At 42.3% G+C, this 20,701-nt stretch overlaps 1 long non-coding RNA gene across 1 annotated transcript in view; it reads right to left on the bottom strand.

Annotated features, from left to right (window-relative positions):
• Nucleotides 1–20,701, bottom strand: part of LOC144290702 (uncharacterized) — a 59,267-nt gene that overhangs the window by 6,029 nt on the left and 32,537 nt on the right. The gene's annotated exons all lie outside the window — the stretch shown is intronic.

Genomic DNA, 20,701 nt, shown 5'->3' with positions numbered 1-20,701 from the left:
AAATTAAAAAAAAAATGAATAGGAGTCACAGTTATGCCGGAGCTTCTTGTAGGCCAAAGGAGTTTCTGGTTTCTTCTTTTTCTCAGGATGGCTCACCTGCTGTCCTCAGCCTCATAGACTTTCCCCACAGCTTGAGCCTGCTGTTCGGATGTGAATTTCATCATTTGTCAAAAGAGAAACTTGGACAGGGAGTATTAAGTGCCTTAAGACCAACTATTCCCAGCATCTGGCCTCATCCAGCTATCCCAGTAAGAGAAGGCTTATTTCTCTCTTCTTGGGACATTGTGACAAAGCAAAGGATCCTTGACGAGCTTCTGTCCAAAGGCATAGGGTTGAGAGAAGTGAGTGTAGCCATAAAATGGGAGATGAGGTCTTGCCCCCTAGTGTCTGACTCAGCTGCCTGCTTTATGAGCAGCTAAGTATTAGGAAACCATGCTTGGCCACCAGCTAGTCTCCTCCTTTGCTGTGATTAAAATTTAATCCCATCTCCTTCACTTATGGAGCATGACTCTGGATGAATATGTGTGTGTGGCTCGGGGAGCATGTGGTGGAGGCAAAACTGACCCTATAAGTTATCTAAAGATTGGAAAATACACAGATTTTGTCTAGTAAGAAGTGATCTGCTATTTACCTCAATTTTTACATACAAAACCCGAGGCTGTTTATGCTATTGCACTCAGCACTGTTTTCTGTACCAATGGATGGGGAAAAAATAGACTATTTAAGAGAATGATAAAAATTGTTTCAAGTTTCATGTATATTTCATTGATATGTGACACTGGAATACAGATCGATGCTTACATTACATGAAGTAATGTTTCATGTGCTCTCATCACACAAAGCCACCTCCAGCTGTGGTAGGATAGCTTGAACATGGCAGGAGCGCTCTTAGGACTCGCTCAGTGAATGAATGAACGTTAATGTCATCCCATTAGTCACATGCTCACAGACGCACAGATGCTCTCCTCTGTGCTGGAGTCCTTTGAAGTGCTAAAAATCATGTGGACAAGGAAGGATCATAATTTTTCTTGACTCTAAACCAAAAGTCAACAAACCTTTTCCTTAAAGGCTCAGATAGTACATATTTTTGACTTTGCAGGACAGGAGGTCTCTGTTGCCAATACTCTGCTCTGCTGTTGATTCACAAAAGCAGCCACACACAACACAAAAACAAAAACCACAAAAAACAATCACACTTCACTTACAAAAACAGGTGGAAACCGGATCTGGCCCCTAGGCCCTAGTTTGCCAAGTTGTGGTCTAAACCTTTGGTTAAGTTCTGTCAAGGGCTGTGATTAAAAACAGATCTGGCACTTTGGCAAAGTTTGGTCATGGATTGAAAACTGGACCGAGCCTGTTACCATGAAAACAAGCATAAAACTGGTTGTCAGGGAAACTGGATTCTTTTCTTCGTTCATTCACTTGGAGTGAGACTCTAAGAAAGCCTCACTTATATCAGCCTCAGCTTCCCTATGAATAAAGCGAGGGTTTATTTACATCGGAAGAAACTCAAGCCTTTTCCAGAATGTATATGATTTGTGTTCACACAACTCTCCCACCCCCTCACCATTTTTTAAACTTTGGCAAACTTTTATAGGTTCAGTATCAGCCTCGTGGGAAAAATCAGAGTTGAGAATGTGGTATGGAGGAGGAAAAGCCTAACTGTGATTATGTTTTGTTTCTGGACATAAACAACAACACCACCAACAACAACAAAACAAAAGAACAACCAAAAACATTTTTATCTGTAAGGTTTGTTCACGGTGCTTTTTTACTTCTAGATATTAAGTGCCTGTATCACAACTTTTTAGTGAGCTGATATTTCAAACACTGTCCCTACAGCTAAGAACTTTCTCGTGGCCTGCATTTTGATAGAGGATAGCTAGGACTCTGGCATGTGTGCCAGGAAAGGAGAATTAGACAATCTCACTCTATACTCTGAATTTAGAGAAATGAGGCAAAGGCATAGGGCCATTAGTAAGGCTCTAGTGGGGATTCAGTGGAAATCCATTAGGGACAGTGCCAGAAGCTGATTCTAAAGAGACTCTTCCTTCACCAGACTGTGGCTCTGATTCTTGGGCCCAGCCTCTCTTGATTTCTGCCCATTGTCTGGGACAGCTTTTCCACTGATTCTCTGCTGACATCCTTCCAACAAATTTAGTGCTTGCTTAAGTTCAAAAGAAGTACCTTCTGTTGCTTGCCATCAAAATCCCTGACTGAAACATCAAAGATACAGGTCTGCATTTAATTTTTGTCTTTTAATTATTATTTCTAAAGTTGGAATAACTCCTTTCCACAATCAGAAATCATAGATTATTAGCATAAATTCTATCCTAATCCTCTTCCAATAGCCATTTCACTGGTAAGAAGCCTCTCATTTGCCTTTGAGCCTACAGCTGAATATTATGCTGGCCTGAGAGCTTTCTAAAGAGCTGGCACTGTAGGAACAATAGCTTCTACTTCACTGCCTTCATTCATTCATTCACGCTTTCATTCATTCACTCATTTATTCCATCAACATTTCCCTAGCATCTACTATGTATCCAATGTGACAGAAGGTATTGTCCTAAGGGAGCCACACAACAGGAATTTACCACCTATGGGGAGAATAGAGATACACTTGTACAACTAATTATTTAAATACACTTCCTTATAAGGACCCCAGAGAAGGTGAGGGTGTTCCTACCAGGAATAGCAAGGAGACATTCCCTCATCCATGCGTGAGGAAGGGTGAGAAAAGCCTTGCCAAGTAATTAAACTTTGAGGCTTGCACTGAAGGATGAATGGGTAAAAATTGTTGAAGGAGGGAAAGAATTGGAGGAAACAGAATGTGTGAAGGCTCTGAGTAGGCAGGAGCATGTGCACTTAGGAACTGAAGGAAAGCCGGGGCTGTGGATCTGAGTGAGTCTGAAGGATTGGGTGGAAAACTGAGCTGAAGAGGCATTTGTGCCTTGTTGGCCAAGGTAAAGATTGGGACCATTCTCTCCCCAGAGCAACAGGAAACCACTGGTAGACTTTACTTGGGTGAGTGAAATGATTGGATTTCCATTTCTCAAGCCTTTCTCCAACTACTGTGACAGAATGAATGAGAGGGGATAAGAGGGCTATGAGGAGGGTCATTTGGATGTTATTCAGTGCCCCCAGCAGTACTTTGAGTAGGGCGGTGATGGGGGAAAAGAGAAATGGAGACAAGAAACATGAGAGGCAAAAAAAGACAGAATTTAGGGTACCTGGGTGGCTCAGTTTGTTAAGTGTCTGACTCTAGATTTCAGCTCACGTTATTTCTCAAGGTCATGGAATCAAACCCTGTGTTGGGCTCATGCTCAGCTCAGAGCCTGCTGGAGAATCTCTCTCTGCTCCCCCTCCAACCCTACTCATGTGATCCCTCTAAATAAATAAATAAATAAATAAATAAATAAATAAATAAAATCTTAAAAAAAAAAAAAAAGATCCAAGACTAATTTGTGGAGAGTTTCCATTATGCACACAGGGTAGATGGAGGCAATATTTACTGATACAGGCATTTCTGCAGAAAGAAGGATTGGGGTAAGGTGGAGGAGTTTTGTTTTAGTCATATTGAGTTTTGTAGCTTGGCTGAACCAATTGAAATAGTGTAGCTTATTACTGTTCCCATTGGTTCTTTCTTGGGAAAACAGAATGGACCTCATATGAGGGTATTGGGTCCTTCTGTCTCCTATATGAATTAGTTCCTCCACTTCTGTATTTCTTGGTATGAGGCCTGTGGTCACTTATCCTCTTGGGAGGCTCAGGACAAACTATCCTCCTTTTCTCCTTCCCTATTCGTCCTTTTGTACCACCCCAGTGAGTATCTATATCTCCCGATAAGTGATCCAGTTGTGACTCCCTCTTGACTTTGTTTTTTTCTAGGAGTACAACTAGTCCTGACCTTCCCGAATCTTCTAAATGGGCCATTCCTCCCGAGCCTATTGTGAGTCTTAGCCTTGTTAATTAGGATGGCTGGACCTTAGGCTCTGATCAATATTCTTGTAAGCACTCTCAAAAATTCAGTTTTTTTTATCCACCCATCTTTCTGGATTTTTAAAAATTATTATTATTCTTTAGGTCAAGGTCCTGGTCAATCATTCCAATGCTTACAGAACCTCAACTGAAAACAAAGAAATGTTATGAAACTAAAATTATGAGGCTATTGTCAAGATTGTATGGGGACATGTTCTCTGGAAGACCTATGAACACCATTTCTCTGTCCTCTCTCTTTTCCTCATTAATTTTGAATAATTGGGCTAGCAGTCATGATTGACGCAATGACAATGATTGCCAAGTTCTTAGAAAATGTCAAACGCTAAATATGATAATAAATTGCACCCAGGGAAACTAAGGATAGGTCTCAGCTTTGCTGTCTAGTCTTTACAAAAAAGTTCAGAAAAATCCCGTAAATGGCCCAGATGAAGATTTTAATTCTTTCCTGCTCACCTTGAGGCACACAAACATGATATCCTTTTATTCCACCATATTTTCCACATTTCCCTCTATTAGGACAAACATTATGTCAAAGAGGAATAGAGCATGGTTGCATCTGAAGGACACATAAGGAAATAAATACCCTACAGGCAGAAGAGGGACAGAATGAGTTAGTACATTAAGATATTATTGAAAAGTCCAGAGGAACAAGGCAAAATCCCATAAGCTCAGCAGTCCTGGATTATTTCACTACATGACACTAAAAATGAACAACATACTAGCCAATTAATTTTTTTTTCTTTCCACATGACTCTTAGTTAGAATGGGAACATCTGGAGTTTGGAATCAATTGTCCAGAACTAGCTGCTGTGCTAATTAATATTCACACAAATAGCTCTCTGCCAAGGTGTCCCTGCAGGCACGAGTGCTTTTCCACAAACTTTGTCCATTTAGGAGTATTCTGGTTGGCCTGTATAAGGAAGAGGGGGAGCATAGGAGGGTGATGGAGGAACCTGCAGCATGGCTTTCCATCTGAAACAATGAACAGCCCATTGGATGAGGTGCTGAAAACTCAGGAGAGGGTAAAAAATCCTGCTGTGTGAATAGAGATCTAATTAGCAGGATTGCTTCCCCAGTCTCCCTAGTGCATAGAAGAAGGTGAGTCTCAGAATGATGTCATGGTTATAGCTTGTCGATTGAGGGCAGGATGAAGACCCTTTCTTTAACTGTAGACTATTCTGGCAGAGCTACAGTTTCTCTTGTTAGTAATGAACTGGTAGAGATGCTGGAACTGTCTGTGAAATTCACTGCCTTCAAGAATCTACACAATTCTGAATCTACCTCTGTTGGCTCTCATGATGGCTTGCAGTAGTTTCTTCTTCACTTCTAGTCCATAGTGCAGGACTTGAAAAGATAGCAGTATAGGTATTAATACCCTCACAGACCACTTCATTCAATTCACTGGCTGTCTGGTGATTCACTATGTGGAGCTGCACTGGCCAATATAGCAGCCAATTTAAATGCAGTTGGTCTGAATTGAGATGTACTATCAATGTAAAATGTAGACCAGATTTCACGTTTCTTTTTACCTTTGTGTTTTTGTCTACACACGCACAAAAGTTTGTTTTATAGCAAAGACCTCATAAAACAAAGCCAAACTTAAAAACAATAGATAGAATGTATTTGCAATACACATGACAAGAAAAAAGTGACATTTCTAATATATGAGAATCTCCTATTAATTATTAAGGAAATATAAACAACTCAAAACAAGCAAATAGATGAATAGGCATTTCATAGAAGAGGTGATTCAAGTAGCCAACAACTATATGAGATGTTTGTCTTCACCTAGATTCACAGAAATACATGTATAATTTAAAAAAATATTTTATTAATTTATTCATGAGAGACAGAGAGAGAGAGGGGCAGAGACCCAGGTGCCCCGAGTCACAGAAATACAAAAGAAATAGTGATTTGCCTGTTTTTTTTTTTTTTTTTTTTTTTTTTTTTTTGATTTGCCTGTTTTTAACTGTCAAAATTGACAAAACTTTTATTTTTTTAAATTTCTTTTTAACTTAAATTTTAGGTAGTTAACATATAGTGCAATATTGGTTTCTGGATAGAATTCAGTGATTATTCTTCACTTACATGCAATGCCTAGTACTCATCCTAACAAGTGCCTTCTCGAATCCCCATCACTCATCTAGTCCATCCCCCCCCACCCCACCTCCTTCCCTCAACCCTCAGGCTCTTATGGCTTGTTTCTCTCTCTCCTTTTTTTTTTTTCCTTTTCCCCTTTCCTATAAAAGCTGCAAGTCTTTTTACCTTTTTAATGCGACTGCTAGAAAATTTAAAATTACATATGTGCCTGACATTTGTGGCTCATACCATATTTACTTCTATTAGATAGTAGTGACCTAGAGTCTTGAGTCAGGAAAGACTTCCCTTCAGCTCCCTCTAATAAAATAGCTATTATTTTCTGATAATCTACCATGAAACACCTACCATGGGCTTACTTCCATGTTAGACACTTGCATATTATCATTAGTACTCATAGCAATCCTATTATCTAGAGATTATCAACCTCATTTTACAGATGAACAACTTGGTCTAAGAGAGAACATGTGATTGGTTGGACCCATTTGGTTTAAGTCAACATCATTGATGGCACCAACAATGTGCTCTAAATGGTGACACACACTGGGGACAGGTTTGAGGAGTTATCACCCATGACCAACTTGATTGAAACCTAGGTCCCTCTTAAACCATCCTTATCCTTGTAAATTCTCAATGTGAAGAAGGCAGACTGATCAGAGTGGTTAGGGGTTCAGATTCTGATTGCTAAACTGGGGCTTGCCATTCCGGGCCCAACAATGTGTGAGGGTCTCTGAGCATCAAGGAAGGAAACATCTGAAGCCAGTATGAGGAACAGAAAAGAATGGGATCTGGAAAGAGAAATCAAATACTCTATGAGTCAGGAAAAGACAAATATGTCCATATATAACATAACCTGAATACGAGCTTTGGATCTTGGACAAATCTGCCCTTGTATTGAGTCCCAGTCTTGAAAGAGGAAGATGCCCAAAATAGTGGTTTTGCCCTTAATTATGAAGAGATTTATGTTAAATTATTTATTTTATTCTTGTAAGGACTCTAAGGGGCAGGCACAACTTTCATCATCTTCCTCTTCTTGCAGATGAGGAAATTGAGACACAAAAATTAAGTAACTTTAACATACAATTAGTGAGTGATAGAGCTGGTGTTTCTTTCTAGATAGTGTACTAGTTATTGATTACTGCATTACAAATTACCACCATTTTGCTTTAAAACAACACAGACTTATAATCTTACAGTTTTATGAGTCATAATTCTGGACATGGCATGGCATGGCACAACACAGCTGTTCAGGGTCTTACAGGGCTGCAATCAAGATGTTAACTGGGCTACATTCTCATCTGGATGTTTGACTGGGGAAAAAAACATTTCCAAGTTTATTATGGTTGTTGTAGAATTCATTTCGTTGTGACTATATGACTGAAGTCTTTGTTTCCTTCCTGGTTGTTGGCTGGTAACCACTCTCAACTCCTAGAGAGACCACCCTCAGGTCATTTCCCTAGGGTCCCATCAGTAGTCTCTCTTCAGAGCCTGGAAGCTTCTTCTTTCAGACCAGTCAGGGAATCTCTCCCTCCAGTCTGCTAAGATGGAGTCTTACATAACGTAACATAATCAACGGGAACAATGACTTCATTATCTTCATATTCTGCTGCCTAGAAGCAAGTTGCAGGTCCTACTTACACTCAAGGGGAAGAGATGAGACAAAAGTGTGACTCATCGGGGATCATCCTAAAATTATACTTATCACTGTGTGTGTGCTGATCCCAGTAATGAGAGAGAAAAGCTGAATGGGCTGCTTCACAGAACCAGGCTAAGCCTAACCTGCTCTCCCTGCTCCATCTCTGCCCATTCCTGTATGAGATATCTTTAGGCCACAGAACTAGCTTTGCCCAGTCCCTAAGCCTATGATTATTGAGCCTGACAGCCCCTCCTATCAGGAGTCTAGCTCACTAGTAGATGGAATCTGGCATCATCTTGCCTCCTGAAATCTAGAACCTACTGTGCTTCAAATGATCCATTAGTCTTAAGATCCCATCCATTCATCTTTTTGTTTCTCTTCATGAACCTTTGCCAGGCTCTATGCCAGGTGCTGTATACATAAAAAATGCTCTCCCTTGGTAAATCAGACTCTGCCTTTCAGCTGTTAGATGGGATCCTGCTTCAACTCAGAATATACTTGGAATTCCAGGACTAGAACCCAGAGACTCCTGAAACCCTGCCTGTGCCCATCATAATGGATTTCTTAAAGGTCAGCATAGCTTCCAATGTGTTTTTTTTTTGTTTTGTTTTGTTTTGTTTTGTTTTGTTTTGTTTTGTTTTTTTACTATTGCCCATGGTCTTAGAAGCAGACCACAGCTGGTCAAGTTCAGGCTCAGTGTGTTCACTTCTTTCCCCCATTACATTCTTTTTCCGTGTTCTACCTCCTGGCTCATGTTTGAAGTCCCAGGATGCCTTCCATCAGGACCTAGGAGAATTACCATAGTTTTTCTTGTACTTGTGGCTAGAGGCTGCTACAAGATGTTGGGCTCACATATATCTACCGAGAATCTTTATATAAAATCATGGCTATGTTTTGTTAAAGTATACTTTTACCTTTCTGAGGTTAATGAAAGCATAGCTCTATAATTATAGCAATAGCTCCTAACAGAAGTCTGACCGAAAGTTGATAGGGGTTATGTACCAGCTCCCTGAAGGGGGAACAGCAAGAAAGCCTCTGACTGAAGTCTCTGTCTCTTCCAGAAGGATTCAACTGCGAAACTGGTTCCAAAGAAGGAGGCTCCAAATAAGGCAGTAAGCAAATAGCTTCTATCCTTGCCTTGGTGTTCAAAACTTTGGCTGTTTCTGCTGTTAGGCAGAGGAACCATGTCTGCTTGGTTTATAGAACATCCAGCTAGTATAGGACCTAGTAAATATATTCAATGTACACATATGCTCAGATGAATGAATAAATAAATGATTATTTCATTTATCAGTCATTTTTGTATATTCATTCATTAAAAAATTATTAAGTGTCTTTCTTTGCCCCACTCACTAAGCCCACTTTTGCCAACTGCTGAGAGTCTGGAATTATTCTTTCTCACATGGATCTATGGTCTTCATTTGCTTTAATATAAATTAAGTGACTCTCTGTCCTTAATTCCTTCTGGGCTCAGATCATCTTATTAGTCTCTTCTGCCCTGATTTATCCTGTTCTATCCTGACCCATTCTGTCCCTTTTCACCATGCTTCACTGTACTAAACTTCCAGGGTCCTTCCCTAAACCAGGAACCCAAGATGAGAACCATGAAAACGCAAAACCAATGGGTGGTTTGATATGAACATACTACAGTTCTTTCACTTTGGTATGATCCTTCTGCTTCTTTCATCACCAGTTTTTTTTAAGATCTTTTATTTATTTATTCATGAGAGACACACAGAGTGAGACAGAGACATAGGAAGAGGGAGAAGCAGGCTCCCTGTAGGGAGCCTGATGTGGGACTAGATCCCGGGATCCTGGGATCCCGACCTGAGCCAAAGGCAGATGCTTAACCACTGAGCCACCCAAGTGCCCCACCAGTGTTATTTTTTAATGGATGTTTAAAAACCTTGAGTAAGGGAGGGGTGGTCCACAGACAAATTCTTGAGAGCTCTGGGAGTTCTCTATCATGATATTTAAAATCTGTGTTTTTATATTTATGCCAAATTATGTGCTGTAGTCTCTCTAGAGCTTAGCATGAAATTAAAAAAAAATACTGCCACCATTTCAGTGACTACCTTTATAGTTTGCTTAGAATAATATCAAAACCACCTAGTATTATTCCAATCATTCAGGCAAAGGAAGAAAAGACAGAGGTGGATTAGAACATAAAGGATGCTTTGTATCCAAGTGATGTCACTGCATCCTGAACCAGGGATGGTTTTGCAGTAGTTTGCAAGAAAAAAAAATCGAAAAATTGAGTCATCATGGAGCCCACATTAGTATTAGCATGCTAAATTCAAAATAATTTATTCCACAGCATTCAGTATGATATTCACATGGGGAGCTGAAATTTAGTTTTAGCAAAAGAACCATATCCATCACATTAAATTAATGTTGTTAATTTAAATATTATTGGCTTTGTTTGCATTTGATTTGTGACTTTGTTTTGATTTTATAGTTGTATAAGAATTAAAAGAATAAGGAATATATACTTAGTTTTATGTCTCTACATATTTTAGGATGTTGGCAATAAAACTGTAAAGTGTAAATACTCACTGTCTTTCCCTGTCAAGTACTGCCTGATTGCACCCAAGCCCTTAGTCTTCCTGAAATTGTCTCTCTAGGCTTCCCACTCCTGAAGAGCAGTGAAACTTTCTTAGATTGGGAAGGCCCCTCATCTTTATCACTGGATGGTTCCAGATTTGGGGACAGGAAACACACTCTGCAGGACACAGGGTTTAGGAATTACCTGCAGGGGAATAAAAACACTCTACGAATTCCATGGCAGGCAGATTTATAACTTGGTTGAGTTTGACAGTTGAAGGTGAGCTTGCTGACCTCCTGCATCACTACCCTTGGGGATTTTTACCCTTTCAGAGAAAAACAACAAAAACAAGAACAGGTAACAAAAATGAAATTAGATCCACTTATGGTAATGTTGGCCTGGATCAGGAGCACATGGGCTAACCACATGAAAATGGACTGAAAGGAAGGATTGGGAGTGTTTCCTAAGAGAGACAGCAGTGCTTTCTAGATTTCCACTTCATGAGGGAATACAGGATGGCACATTCTGTTCTCTGCAGATTTGAATCTCTAGGACCAAAGGGATGGTCACTGCTGCACATTAACCATGGGAAGCAATGCTGATGCTGATGCCTGGGTCATTTCCAGTGCTAGCTTTGTGACAGATGCACAGAAGGAAAGGAGAGTGCGGTTGTTCAAGACAGCCTCCTTCCTGAACATTGTGCCTCTGAGGTATGGCCTTTGGATGAGTCTTCAAAGGATCACTGGTTGATTGAAAGGATGGGGACCAGGTAAATGATGTCAGACCAGTGCCCAGAGGGCTTCCCTCCTTGCCTACTTCCAGATCTACCTGGAAATGATCCCACTCTTTACAGCTCTGGACTCTACTGCTCTCTCTCTCTCTCTCACTCATTTCTCTTGAGCCTGATCTGGACCATTCCTTTGACTTTCAGAAGCATTGACTATTGAAAGGACCTTCACAATGAGGACTCCTCCACTTCCTTCTCTTTCAGATTCTGAGATCTGTATTCAATTGCCTTTGACTTTGAGAAATCTTTAGGTCTTCATAGATCATTCTACCTACTTCAAGCAGATTGATATTATAAATCAGTGCTTAAGTTAATTATGTTACCTTACCCCACTTTCTACAGACAATGACAAAGAACAATAGTTTACCATATCAGACTTCTGGAAAATCAGCAATGCAATCCAGGAGACCTCATGTCTATTGGGTACCTATTAAGTGCATTCACTGTATTACCTCTACTTTCAGCTCTCCTGAGGGATAGGTGTTAGTAGTCCCATTTTACAGGTGAGAAACTTGAGTCTCTGAGGAGCTAATTTAGGAAGGAGAGCTAGGATTTCATCATAGAGGCTGTTTGCTCTGGAACTCCTGGAACGCCCCTGTTGCTATGAGTGCCCCACATGTTTCTGGTGCAGTTCTGCACTGCATGGTTGGGAACGGTGTAACACAGCGGTCCTGTCGCCACTGGGGCCACACAAATTGTGCCACACACAGGCAGGCTTTCAGCATGCTGTCAGCCAAGCACACTGGGGGCCTGCGCCATTGCTCGCAGAATGACCCCGCAATACTTTCTGGATTCCCATGAAACCTGAGCACCTCTTTTAAGCACTTTACTGTCTCTGGATATTGGCCAAACCTTCTTCCACTTGTCTTGTTTGAGTTGTGACTATGATAAAACCTTCCTCCTTCGGGGAATGAGGTAGCCTGATCTGAGCTCGCTATTCTAGTTGTACATTCTGAGAAGTTGTGCTGTCGAGTCTGCCTTATGTCATTTCCACGGTTGCATTTGCCTTTTTCCCAGTGTCCTCAAATCTTTGGAGGTCATATTGCTAATGTAAACATACAGCAATTACCTATAAAGTTGCAAACAGAAGTCTCACTGGCCTACTTATCAAAGTCCCCAGTGATAGGAGGATGGGGGGAGGGAGAATAGAACCCCCTGCTATTAATTGTTGAAATTCCCATGACGATATATATTTGCATCTCATCTTCCTATCTACTTTAGGCTGAATTCTCTTTGCAAAAAATGATGACATAAAACTGAAATATGGCTGTGAGAAACTCTGGCAAACGATTTCAGCAATGGCCTCCTTAACATTTAATGTCAGTGGATTCTTCCAAGCTAAATTCTCCACCACTGCCTTCCCCCTGCCTCCAGGTAGCTTCCCCAGTCTTCATGGTTTCTCAATAATTTGTAAGTCTGATCACTGTAAGTGGTTCGGCACATTAGTCGATTCCCTTAATTCTCCAGCAGCCATGCCACCAAGATCTGCTGATTTGTGTATGTTCGTATTCCCCACGCATTTTCTTATCTAGTTTCTGACAACAGCAATTTGGGTAAAGATTTCATATCTTTCTAATTGCTTCTATTTCTTGTCTTTATCTCTTCTTGTTAAAGACAAATACAGAATGTGAGGTCCCTAACTCAGCATTTATTCTTGTCCTCTGTCCTTCGATCTTCTCCTTCCCTCTTCGTTACCTGGGCTGGTGGGTCTCCAGTAGCCAATGCACTCACTCATTTCCTTTTGAAAGGAGGGAAACCTTGGCTCTGTTTTTTGGACTTTACTTTTTGCTAAAGAGTTTTGGACAAAGAAGAACATTTTCTTCAAATGTGCTGCCCCTCACTGTATTTTGCTCACACGCTGTTTACAGATCCTTCCTCCTTACGCATTAGTTTATGTGTAGCAGGCAGAGCTACTGAGTGTTCAAATCCAAACACACCACAAATGTCGTGTTGTACTTAAAGCTCTAGCTTCTAAAATATGCCTTATTGGGTAGCCCTGGTGGCTCAGCGGTTTAGCGCCGCCTTCAGCCCAGGGTGTGCTCCTGGAGACCCGGGATCGAGTCCCACATCAGGCTCCCTGCATGGAGCCTGCTTCTCCCTCTGCCTGTGTCTCTACCTCCCTCTCTCTCTCCTCTCTGTGTCTCTCATGAATAAATAAATAAAATCTCTTAAAATAAAAAAATAAAATATGCCTTATTTTCAATTTCCTTTCTTTTCCCGGTTTCCATTCGGCATCAATTCTGACCAAACATTGCCGAAGTTTTCAAGGAATTCGATCATTCTCTCTTCTCAAAGCAGAATGTCAAAAATGGCAGAGGTAGAGACCTATGTTTTCAGACTGGGGTAATTTTGGAGTTCTGAGAACAGTCCAGGACACCTCCTTTGTGTGTTCAGAGGTTGTCACTATGTAGTAGGTTAAGATAAGTATGTTCTGAAATATTTGCCTTCACTCTGTGTGTGTGTTTGTGTATGTGTGTGCATACCATATGTGTGTCCCCACTTGTTAACTGGAACTGACCCTAACCAATGCCCACATCTGCATAAAATCAGCCATCTTTGCAGCCAATCTGACCAGAAAGTTCCAAACATCTGGAGGTTTAAAATCTGTGACTGGAACTCTTGGATCCCTACACGGCTCTTTTGCCCTTCTGCTTTTCATCTGTAGGCTTGGCGTTGGTATAGGCACTGCTTTGGTGCTTCCTCCTAGGAACTGAACCTTGCAGTGCTGACGTGTTAGCAAGGTTAGCCCTGGAAGGAGCATCATGGGCCTCAGCGGCAAGTTGCTGGACAAGCCCCAGACTGTGTTATGAAACAAACTCTTGTTTCCAGGGTGGGGCACTTGCTGAACAGGCTGAGTTACATGGCTGCAAATAAGAATGACAAAAATAAAGCATCCTTAATTTCCGGGAAAGTCAGTGCTTGAACTTAAAGAATGAATTATTGCGGGAGGGGAGGCCATCTCCTGGATTGGGAGATCTAGCAGAGAAAGCCTAATCATTTCCCCAGTGGGGACCACTTCATCACCCCTGGGGAGTGAACTGTGTTTCTTGGGCCGGAGAATAGAAGGAGCCGGTGGTTTATCATGTTGACAGCCAGTCACGGGGCCTTGAGATGCATATTCCCAACCACAGTGTTCCTGCCTTCTCTTCCCTGCCTGAATCCCTGCCTGGGGCCTCTGCCTCTTCTAGGGCAAGATTTCTGCCTTCAAATCCCTAGCAGTGTCCTTGGAGCCTGATTTCGGAGGCTAGGTATCTGTCTCTACTGCAATCAGTTTCTCTGGAGACTACTTAGTCAAAACCTTGATTCTTGACCTATGTTTGATTCTTTAGTCTGGGATCATTTCCACGGGGCTCTCTTCTAATGTTAAGTCTCAAATTTGTTGTCCCTCAAATAAGCCATAACTCATCAAGTTCTTAAGGTCCCTAATATTTTCCCAGTCTTTCAGATCTGCCTGGATGTTGGAGGAAGGCCTCTCATATAATGGCTTGTAGGCCACTCTTCAAATCTGTCTCTGCTGTCCTCAAAGCACAGATCTAACCTAAAGACCTCAAAACCCAAATACCATGCCAAGTCACTAATAACAGCCCCTAAGGCATCATATTCTCAGCCGGGGGTGATGTTGACCCCAGGGAACATTTAGCCGTGTCTGCAGATGTTTTCATTTTTTACAACAACGGAAAGGAATTGCTGCTGGCATCTAGTGAATATAAAGGCCAGGACAGGGATGCTGCTAACCATTCTACAATGCACAGGACAAAGAATTAGCTAGCCCCAAATCTCAGTAATGCTGAGTGTGAGAAACCTCGACCTGGAGGAAGAAGCAGGTGAACCTTGTAACTGTAAAGCAAGGGAAGCTTTCTTTCTCAGGCTCAACTAGCTTTTTTTACTTTCCACTGAAAGTTAGTCAATGCCTAACTTCAAAGACTATGGACTTCATTGTGAGTTTTTAGAACTCATCATGCACTCTGTTCCCTAATTCACACCATTACATTCAGGCCAAGGAATTTTTTGGCACACACACACACACACACTAAATGCATGCTTGCATTTAATATATATATATTAATTCAGCAATCATTTCGCGAGAACTACTTGTACTAAGAATAGGACCAGGCTCTGAGAATACAAAAATGAATAAGATAGTCTCTGCCATCAAAGAGGTTAGTGGGGGGAGCCAGCAAGTAACTTAAAGATCACAATGCAATGAGATAGGTGGAATAGCCAAACTAAGGGGAGAGCATTGCTGCCATGGAGGGGGCCAAGTGGGCTTCCCAGGAGAAAGGAAGGTGAGCTGAATCATAGAGAGTATTTAGGGCTGATCCAGGCCAACAGAAGCAGCCATGGAAAGGCATGGGAAGGGTAGCCATTTGTTAAGAAACTTTGATTCTCAGAATAACTTTCCATAATATGTAATGTGAAAATGACTATAGATGGAAAAATTTGAAAAAAATGTAAATAGTTTGTCTAAGGTCAAAGCACAGATCAGTGGATCTGTGGATGGATGAATGCCTGAATGGGTGAATCTCTGTAAGATAGAACTCATTCATTCATTCATCCATTCAGGCATTCAGTGTGATTTTTTAAAAGATTTTATTTATTTAATTGAGAGAGAAAGAGAGAGAGAGAGAGAGAGCGCGCACAAGCAACAGGAGGGGCAGAGGGAGAGGGAGAAACAGAATCCCTGCTGAGCAGGGAGTGGAATGCGGTGCTTGATCCCAGGATCCTGGGATCATGACCCTACCTGAAGGCAGATGCCCAACCAACTGAGCCATCCAGGCATTCCTTCAGTAGGGATTTCTTGAGTGTCTAGGCACTGTGTAAGTTCAAATCCCAGTTCCAACATAGATGTTGAACAAGTTACTCAAGCTCTCTGAGCCTTAGTTTACTATCTATAGGATAGAGATAAACTTAGCAACTCTCTCTTGGGGGCTCTTGTAAAGGTTAAATGAGCTAATGCTTATGAAGCTTTTAGCATACACTCTGCAGGGCAGCACTGAGTGTCAGATGATGGCATCAGCATCCCCAACATCATTATCTCTGTTATTACTATCCCTCCCTCCCCAGTGCATGCTTCCTGTACCAGGGCTCTAGTGCTGCCATCTATTCGGTGAAGAGGCTCCTGGAGGACCCCAAATATCCAGACACAGAGTACTTTGCGTTCCATTTATCTCTTGTCAGAGAAGTGGATCTAGAGCAGAACTGACTTCTCATTCATCCTGCCATTCACACGTTTCCTGTTTCCCTCTCTGTAAGCTGCTAAAAGGTAGGGAGGAAGCTGTTTCATTATAATTCCACTTACCCCTCTCTCTGTCTCCCCACTTCCTCTGAAGAAAGCCAGTCTCTGTGTTCTTGCATTTCTAGGCACAAACAGAACCTGGCATATAGGATTCCAGGCCATGCTTTCTCAGGGAAGCTTTGTCAAGTATCCTTCTTACTATGCTGCCCAGAAGGGGAAGCCATCACTCCATCCTCATCCCACATGGCACTTTTGTGTGCTACATGCTTAGATAAATACCCTTTGGGCAGGAGCCATGGCAAGTCAGCCAGGCTAGACGGCAGTAATGGCTGGGGGCACTGGCAAGGATCACTTCTGAAACTGACTCCTGTATGGCAATAAATCTACCCCAGACTTCTCCTCAGAGTAGGCTAATCCCTACCCCTTCCTGTGTACAAGAGGATAATGAGGGCTTTAGACACATAAGCAGACTCACAGATGGCTGGATGTCACATGTTTGGCCATTCTTATTTAAGGATGGCTCAGTGCTGTGGTCCTCAGGTGCTGCAGCCTGTGACATGTCTGAGAACTTGCTGAAATGTTCTCTGTGGAGAAAATAATCATTTTCCTGTTGTAACCTGTGCCAGCCTCCATACCTGCTTACCCTGTCTGGATACACACATACAATAAAAGTTGTCAAATACATTTGAGAAAATCCTAGACAGTGTGCTTGATGAAATGCCACAGCTCACTGATGAGATGGTGGTTGGGAATGGACACGAGCATTGAAAGACATTAGGGTCTCTGTGAGGATCTTAATGATCAATACAGAAAGAAAGAGGCAGTTAAGACCATCTGCTCCCATCTCTGGACACTCAGGCCCCTTTGGAGCCCACCATCTAGAACTGTACTTCTCAAAGTCTAGGGCATGCACCAGAATCACCTGGAAGATTTGTTAAAACACAGATTGCTGGGCTCCACCCCCAGAATTTCTGATTCAGTGGGTCTAGAGTGTGCCCTAGTATTTACATGTTTAGAAAATTCCCAAATGATGCTGATGCTGTTGGTCCAGGGACAATGATCGACTGGATGTATTCAGCCTCCAGATATGGTCAATGAAAGAAACTGCTTGTAGATGCTGGTGGTGCCTTAAATGTGGAAGACTCTGACAAGGTGGAACAGACTGGGGACTTCTCAGCAGTTCAAGAGCAATGGTAGAGACCTTCCCTCAAGGATCAGTTGGAGAATCTGCTACCTGGACCCCTTCTTGATGGGAGATCACAGACCCTAGACTAAATAATTCTGTTTCTGCCTCTATAGAGCTTTGCTGCTACATCTGCAGTGTTGCATCCATTCATCCATCCATCCATCCATCCATCCATCCATCCATCCATCCACTCAGGCTGCTCTCTGTGTCAGTCTTCGCTGCTATATTGGCTGCTTTCAGAAGCTGGGGGAAGTTCTAGATAGTTGTTTTCTCTCTGTGAAGCCCCAGGGTTTATGTAGTGCCCAATCCAAAGTAGGTCCTCTTGACCTGTCTGCTGAATACAAGAACGAGAAGATCCCTCCTGTTTATTCTCCTCCTAGTTAGATGGATGACCTTTCTGAACTCAGCAGGAAAAAGAAAAGAGATTGGAATGCAACCATCTGGCACCCATGGACACCCAGGTCTTTATTCATATGATTTCCTCTCCTTAGTGAACACCTTGCTCTTCTTCTTCCTGGCCTGTTGGAATGTCACCAGCCTTAAACCAGCAGGGCATTTCAGTGAAAACACTTAGACCAGCCTGGCTTTGGGGTAACAGTAGAGATAATGGTGTTTCCACCATTGGTGGGTGAGGCCCTAGTGTGGAGAGCCTTGGGTGGGAGCCTGAGGAGTGTGCATGTCCATGAGCAAAGTGAGTCATGTAAGGTTTGGGCTACAGAAGGGAACTGATGAGAGGGGAAATCTTTGAAAGTAAAACCATAAGTACTTGTCCTCAGTGGTGATTTTTTTGTTTTTCTCTAAAAGTAAAATTCTCATCTGGACCCTGTAGAGCAAAGTTTTGAAAATAAACATTGCCTCCAGATAGATTTTCCCAGTCCTGCCACTACTGCCCACTCATCAGGCCCCCAAGAAGTCTATTGTCTAGAGCAATTTGAAAGACACCCAGGACCTTCATACAGGTTGGAGGAGGGGTGTTTAGGAGGCCACAGAGGGCATTACCCTGGATGTCAAGGGAAATGCAGTGCCTGAGGAAAGAGCAGAACAAAAAGAACACCTAGAGAATTCACACTAAATAAGAAGCATTAGAGACAGAGGAGGAAGAGGAGAGAGGAAATTGTTAAATATATACTTCATGCCTAGCATGGGACTTTAATTAAACAACTACATAGCACAGATGGTGGCTACACTTGTGGTGAACACAACATAACATATAGACTTGTCAAATCACTGTGTTGTACACCTGAAACCCATATAACATTGCATATGTCAACTATAATAAAAAGAAAACTACACGGTGAATTAGATATTCATATTCTCATTTTGTTGATCAGGGAATAGGCTCAGACAGGCAAATAACCTCTCCAAGATTCTGGAATAAGACAGTGGTAGAATTAGGTCTGTTGTATGCCAAAGCCTTGCTTGTTCCGTTGCTGGGCACCATCACCATATTTAGCTACATGAAGATAGTCACAGTATCAACTCTGTCATGGAGCTGCTTGCTCACTAGCAAGGGAGGGAACAAATACAAGCAAATAATTATAGAAAATGATCAAATGTGAAGAAAACCCTACCATGAGGACAGAATGCTGGGCAAACTCAGATCGGGGTGGGGGAAATCATTTACTCAGGGGTATAATGAGGATGCTTATGAAGGAGCATTTGAGCTAGTTTTGGGGCCGATAGAATTTTGTGGGGGTAGAAATAGTGAGGAGAGGTGCTACGAATTCCAGGTCAGGGGAACCTTGAAGGAAAGGTAGGTGGTGGGAGATGCTGGTGTATTTGGGGATCTGGTGATGAATCTTAAGAAAGAAATTTGTAAAAGCAGGCCAGGCAGGGAAGGGTTTTGAAGATCATATTGAAGCATGGGAGCACTTTTCAGTAGGCAAAGGAGAGTCAGCGTGCATGTCAGTGAAGGGAAAGACATAGTCTGAGCAGGGCTGAGGAAAGATGAATGTGGCCATGTGTGGAGGCCAGTGAATAGGGGCCAGTGTTGGAGGGCTCGATATCTTTGCAGTGTTCAGGGGCCTCTTTGCTTGCATTAATGCAAACAGTGGGAGCAATGGATGGGTTCTGAGCTGAGATTGAGGACCACTGAAGAGGTTGCATAAATCAGTTTGGGTTTTAATTAGGTTGAAACCCCCTGAGTCCTTGAGCAAGATCAGATGTAAAGTGAGAGCAACCTATTTATATGGTGTCACCAAATGCTGGGAGGAAATCAGTTAAAGAGGAAGTGAGAGTCATAGAGAGCTCAGAGCAGCTCAGTTACCTTTTTTGCAGGGTGCTCTCTGGTTCTAAGTCTCTTTCTCATAGGAATAATCTCTTAGAAAAAAACTCTGATGATGTGATCCTCATGAGGCCTAGGACTGACGATAGCTGGGTCCTGGCCATGCTGCCCGCAGCCCTCTGCATGAGGTCAGAAACTGCCATGGGAGAGATGGGAGGCTCCCTATTAGGGAGGCTGAGGATGGGGTTCTGGGCAGCTGGGTGACCTTGTTGTGGCCTTCAGCCATTTGCTCCTTGGATTGATCACCCATCTGTGATTATCTCACCATCTTGCATGGCTCACACTCAGTGCTGGCCCAGATCAGGAACTTATCTTCTCCATGATCTTAGTTGATTAAGTTTCAGGGAATGTGCAGCATGCCCTTTGGCTGTGACAGGGAGGATGATGGATGACCACACGCTCATTTTCAAAATTATGAATTTGGCCAATTTTCATGATACTGGGAGAGAGAGAGAAAAAGAAGCTGGGGATGAGGTATGGTGGAGAGAGAGATGATCTGAAATGTTTAGAGTAGACTCTTGACTTCTGGTAAGATACCTCAGGATGGACTAGTAAATAGAACAGACTCGGGGCAGAGTGCCGATTGGCCAACCAAGATATATGCAGAGAGCACCATTAGCACTGTCCTGAGCTTGAGGAGCACTTTCTCACAATTCATTTCCACAGGTGGAACAAATTTCTTGGTCTAGTCCTAAATTCTGCAGTGTTCAAAATGCTTTCATGTCCATGCTGGCTTCCTGATGGATCCTTGATGTTGCTGTGCTCAAAGTGCTTTTCAAGGCAACTGCTGCTAATTGGGCAGGTAATATGTGCCAGGATTTGTGTGAGCACATCTGTATACAAGCCCAATTTAATACTCAAGGCAATCCTGAAGGTCAGAATTCCTTCCTAACTGCAGAGATTCTCATCCAGGAACTCAGAGAGCTAGGTG

Source organism: Canis aureus, chromosome 2 (assembly GCF_053574225.1).
Source record: "Canis aureus isolate CA01 chromosome 2, VMU_Caureus_v.1.0, whole genome shotgun sequence".
Lineage (NCBI taxonomy): Eukaryota > Metazoa > Chordata > Mammalia > Carnivora > Canidae > Canis > Canis aureus.
The sequence above is the reverse complement of the archived record's forward strand: the minus strand, read 5'-3'. Positions and strand labels throughout refer to the sequence as shown.